The sequence below is a fragment of the Kryptolebias marmoratus genome, linkage group LG21 (assembly GCF_001649575.2).
Source record: "Kryptolebias marmoratus isolate JLee-2015 linkage group LG21, ASM164957v2, whole genome shotgun sequence".
Lineage (NCBI taxonomy): Eukaryota > Metazoa > Chordata > Actinopteri > Cyprinodontiformes > Rivulidae > Kryptolebias > Kryptolebias marmoratus.
Genome location: NC_051450.1, coordinates 2,169,532 through 2,175,701, shown reverse-complemented (window position 1 = coordinate 2,175,701; position 6,170 = coordinate 2,169,532).

Below are 6,170 nucleotides of genomic sequence, written 5' to 3'. Positions count from 1 at the left end.
CGCAATGATAAGCAGAGTTTGAGTTACCATTATGTCAGCACACAGCTGAAATATTGATACAGAAAGTTGAGTTTCTAACAAGATTGTGGTGATTATGGATTACTGGTGTTTTTATTTTGGTGTGAGTGAGTACTTCCTGGTGGGCGTTGTCAGATGAGGATCGTCATCTTGCCACCACTCCCACCTCACCTGCGACAGATCAGGCTGATTGTGAAGGCAGGTGTACTTAAGGCTGCGGCAGGAACCAGACCAGCGCTGGAGCATTACCTTACAGTGGTAAAGTCGCTGAGCCTCTGTTTAAACCTGTGACCTGTGAACGTGTGTTTAATGAAAACCTGTTTTTGCTTGTGCTACCTCAGGAGTATCTTCAACTTCGTAGAACCAGTCTGGTTTTTTGTCCTTGGGATCCTGCCAACGCAAAGTACTCACCTGTTCTCCCGAGCCTGTCTGTCTGCTTCACGTTTCCATCTGGAAGGAATTACTCACCACACTCTCACTGGAAGGAACACCGCCGTACTATCCTTGGAACCATACCTGCCACCTCAACTTACCTCCGTGTTGAGGAGTTTTCCGTCCAGCCGTAAGAACAGACATTTACCACCTTTACTTACCGTTCTTAGTTTCCTCCAGCGTCTCTGTTACTTACCATATCCTCCATTCTTTCAGGTCCTGGCACTCGTTCCTGTATATAGTCACTCGCACTGTAAATAAAACACTTACCGTTATCTTCTGGTCTCCTGAGTCTGTCTGCTGCCGAACTGCTCATATTTACTCTGAATTCTGACAGAATGCTCCAGCCAGACTTAAAGAGCGGTTCCGGTGGTGGACAGACTGCGGATACTTTAGTTCATCACGAGCACCGTTTAGATCAGTACGAGAATCTAATCCAACAATTATATCAAGTTCAGCAGGACACATGCACCACGTTAAATCAAGTTTCTCATCATATAGTAGCTATTGACAATCGCCTGGGAACTGTTTCCCACAATGCAACCCACTCCATCTGTAGTCACCACGCCCCGTTCAGTCAGTTCACCTCCCCTTCGAAAACCGGAAGTTAAGCCGTCGGAACTTTTTGATGGGAACACCGATGGTTGCGGCGGTTTTCTGTTACAGTGTAACTTAGCGTTCGCTCGTTCACCGTCACTTTTTCCGTCACACGCTGCTAAAATAATTTTTCTGGTTGCCGCGTTAAAAGGACGTGCGCTTCGGTGGGCTCAAGCTTTTCTATCCGCTCACCCGATCGAAACTTTACTGTTTGACCGGTTTGTTCAGGAGTTTCGGCGGGTGTTCGACCATCCGTTACAGCAGGAGGAAGCAGCTAAACGCTTGTTAGCGCTACGTCAGGACAAAAGAACGGTGGCAGACTTTTCTGTGGATTTTCGGATTACGACGCAGGAGGCAGGCTGGGACAAGCTAGCTCTAAAAGGCATTTTTGTAGGAGCATTGTCGGACATTATCAAGGATCAATTATCTGTCAGGGAGGAACCAACAAGTCTGGATGAACTCATTTCACTGGCTATCAGAATCGACAATCGTATTCGAGAACAACAACGGGAGAGGGATTCACATCAAGGCAGGTTTTATGCACCTAATGGATTGTCTGGGACAGGAAACGTTCCCAAGCTGCAGACTCCGGGAGTTGAAGGGGAACCCATGCAGGTGGGCCGTACTCGTCTCTCTGCAGAAGAACGCCAAAGACGTTTCAGAGCCAAGGAATGTATTTACTGTGGGAGGAAGGGGCATTTCGTCGCTAATTGTCCGTTTCGGGGAAACGTTCAGACCTGACAGTAGAGGGGAATGATCTGCCGGGTCCACTAACATTTTCCCCAACTTCACTTTTGTCTCTTCCTGCAAAGATCATTACCAGTCAGTCAACCCTACCTATTGCTGCCATGGTGGATTCTGGATCAGAGCTCAACTTAATTTCAAGATGTTTGGTGGATCAACTCGACCTTCCCATCTCTCCACTAGACTCAGCTCGAACCGTTACTGGCCTCACGGGTCAGGTCATCTCTCAGATCACTCATCGTGTTACCAACCTGCAGATTCTGGTTTCTGGCAATCATCACGAGTCCGGTGAGTTCTATGTGTTTTCTGCTTTATCTCCGCAACTTATTTTTGGTTTCCCGTGGTTAAAAAGACATAATCCGGTGCTCAATTGGGTGGAGAGACGTGTGGAGTTGTGGAGTGATTGGTGTCTTTTGAATTGTCTTCGGTCGGCAGGTGCTCAAGTGGGAGGTGAGGTGGAGGAACCTGGGGAGGACATTGATTTGTTAGAGGTTCCGAAGCCTTATCATGACTTGGCACCGGTGTTCAGTAAACGCAAGGCCCTTTCTTTACCTCCACACAGGCCCTATGACTGCGCCATTGAATTGTTGCCGGGTGCACCGTTGCCTTCTAGTCGGCTCTATCACCTCTCTTGTCCCGAAAAGGAGGCCATGAGCAAATACATCAACGAGTCCCTGGCCTCAGGAATTATCCGACCGTCCACATCCCCGTTGGGGGCCGGTTTCTTTTTTGTTGAGAAAAAGGATAAATCTCTGAGGCCATGCATTGATTTTCGGGGCTTAAATCAGATAACCATAAAAAATAAATATCCGCTTCCACTGGTTGACTCCGTTCATGAAAGACTTCATTCTGCAACCATTTTCTCAAAGTTAGATCTCCGTAACGCATATCACTTGGTTAGAATAAGAGAGGGGGATGAGTGGAAGACGGCATTTAAAACACCATTAGGTCATTTTGAGTATCTAGTGATGCCGTTCGGCCTTACCAACGCCCCCGCCATTTTCCAGGCTCTTATCAATGATGTTTAGCGCAATTTCCTTAACATTTTTGTGTTTGTCTACTTAGATGACATACTTATTTTTTCCAAAGACATGGAAACACACAGAACTCACGTCAGGGCAGTTTTACAAAGATTATTGGAAAACAAGTTATCCGTCAAAGCCGAGAAATGTGCTTTTCACGTCACTACAGTATCTTTTCTGGGATTCATTTTTGAGAGAGGTCAGTTTCGCACGGACCCAGAGAAAATTTAAGCCGTTACTGAGTGGCCTGTTTGCAACTTCAGTTGGACCACTGCAGAAGACATGGCATTTTGGGAGTTAAAAGAACTATTTTCCTCAGCGCCCATTCTCTGTCATCCAGATCCGGAGAAGCAGTTTTTTGTGGAGGTAGATGCCTCTGACACTGGGGTTGGAGCGGTTCTGTCACACAGGTCTTTAACGGACAGCAAGATACATCCGTGTGCTTTCTTTTCCAGACGTCTCTCACCATCTGAGCAAAATTACGATGTAGGAAACCGGGAACTTCCTGCAATAAAGTTGGCACTCGAAGAATGGCGGCATTGGTTGGAGGGTGCAAAAGAACCTTTTGTCATTTGGACAGATCACAAAAACCTCACTTACCTACAGAACGCAAAGCGATTAAACCCCCGTCAAGCCAGATGGTCTTTGTTTTTTGCTCATTTTAATTTCACTCTTACTTACAGACCAGGATCCAGAAACATCAAGGCCGATACACTATCCCGACAGTTCTCGGTGGAAGACCCTCCGAAATCGGATGTCAACGTGTTGCCTTCCTCCTGCTTCGTCGGCTCTCTGACCTGGGAGATCGAAAACACCATCTCAGTGGCTCCACAGACGGAACCTGACCCAGGAACGGGGCCAGTGGGACGAAGGTTCATACCCCAGCGTGTTATTGGCAAGGTTTTGGATTGGATCCATAATCACAGGTTCACCTGTCACCCGGGAATTGCCAGGATGATTTTGTTCGCTCAAAGACATTTCTGGTGGCCTACTGTGACGTCTGACATAAAGGAATATGTCAAGGCTTGTCCAACCTGTGCCAGAAATAAAACTCTTCACCAGCCGCAGGCTGGACTGCTGCAACCCTTACCCATTCCTGCTCGCCCTTGGTCCCATATATCATTGGATTTCATCACCAGACTACCTCCCTCAGAAGGTAACACAGTTATTCTAAATATTATCGACCGTTTTTCAAAATCCGCTCATTTCATCCCATTAACAAAATTGCCGTCAGCTTTTGAAACTGCCCAGTTACTGGTACTCCATGTGTTTCGTCTCCACGGAATCCCGCTGGACATCGTGTCGGATCGGGGCCCTCAATTCGTCTCGCAGGTCTGGAAGGCTTTTTGTAATACCCTTGGGGCTCAGGTTAGTCTGTCGTCCGGATACCATCCGCAGTCAAACGGTCAGACGGAGAGGTGCAACCAGGAGTTAGAAGCGGCCTTACGATGTGTCATCAACAACAACCCTTCCTCCTGGTGCAAACATTTACCATGGGTAGAATATGCACATAACGGTCATACCTCCGCAGCTACAGGGTTCTCACCATTTGAAGCTTCTTTGGGCTACAACCCACCTCTTTTTCCAGATTTGGAGACGGATATCCTGGTTCCGTCAGTTCAAGCGCACATAAGGCGTTGCCACAAGGTTTGGAGACAGACTAAGACAGCTCTTCTGAGGACGGCGCGTCAAAATAAGAGGTTTGCTGACCGTCGTCGAGCCGCAGCTCCTAACTATCAGGTGGGACAACAGGTATGGCTATCTACGCGGGACATACATCTAAAGGACATGCCCAAGAAACTTTCTCCTAGGTTTATTGGTCCCTATACCATAGAGCGTATCATCAACCCCACTGCCATCAGACTCCGCTTACCGGTATCCATGAAGATTCATCCCACTTTCCACATCTCGCAGATTAAACCTGTTTCAGTAAGTAACTTTTGGAATATCTCACAAAATAACAACAACAACAAAAAAAGACAGTAGGTCATTTTCTGATTGGGAAGTTTATTAAAGAATATTTGATGACTTTTGTTGGATTAATGTGCCCCGAGAAAAAAAAAGCAAAGTCAGGAGAATGTTTTACATAAGAGAAGGCAACAAATTCAGATTCTCTGTCACTGACAATCACCTGGCCTTTGTCCTTTACATCTACTTTTCATCTTGAGGTAACATGTTAAAACCTAAACAGAGAAATAGCAACTTTATTTTTTGTTAATCAAACAATTGTTATTTAAATGCTGCAAAAACATGAACTTTTTCCACAACCACTTTTGTGAATGTTTATCATTTATATTAAACATATATAAAGTATAATCTCTCAGTATGACTGGTTTGTATTTTTATTGCTCAGTGAAGACATCTACTTTAAGCAGGTAATAATAATCCTGTGTAACTAAAAATTTTGTTTTTTGGCAGAATTGAGTTTAGTCTCTCCGAAACAGTCCCAGTCCAACATGTGGCCCTTTGGCAAATGAATGGCCCAACTCTTGTTTAAGAAATACTTTGGAATTTCCTTCTACTCCAACTTTGAGCTACAACTACTGGAGATAAACATCTCCTTCTCTGGTCTGTGTTTTAGTCTACCATCAAGACAAAGATAGAATGTATGTGATATGCATTTTAGCAACCATTTGCTAGTAGGCTATTAGTCACTATTGTGGTCTTCAACGTAAGAAAAATGCTGGGTTTTTCAGGCCTTAACATGCACAAATAATCCCTGAAATGTACTTTAACCATGATTAAACAAAGCTACCAGTGCTCTCAGATGTAAGTGCAGACACTCCAAAAGTGAGAAATGGACTGTTTGTTAAAAATGTTGAGACTATCTATTAAACTAAATTTTAAACACTGTCCTCAAGTGCTTCTGAACAGTCTAAACTAGTGTCATTCTCTGTTTGAAAGAGTTAGTCTATCAAAACTGGCGTTCAAACTTCTATTTAGACTGTCTTCCTTCTCAGTTATTTAAAGACATACAGTATTTAACGGTTCAAGTTCTCTCACTTTAATCAATGTCTTTTTTCTTTAAAAGACAATTAATTATTTAAAAGACAAAACAATTCTGGATTCTTACTATAAAGAAAAACATTTATCCGGCTGTGCTGTCAAACTATAAGCCAATGTCAAAGTCTCTATTTTTGTCAAAAATTCTAGAGAAAGTAATTTGTAGCCCTAGCTTTTTTTGAATCATACAATTTTTTTTTTTTTTTTTTTTTTTTTTTTTTTGGTTTAGTCAGAGGAAACCTCTTCTGTAGCCCCCCTCACTTGCAGGGTTCCTCAGTGATCAATTTTAGGTTCTCTGCCTTCCATTACTAAGCTGATAATATCCAGGTCTTTATGTCTATTAAATTAGCAGTT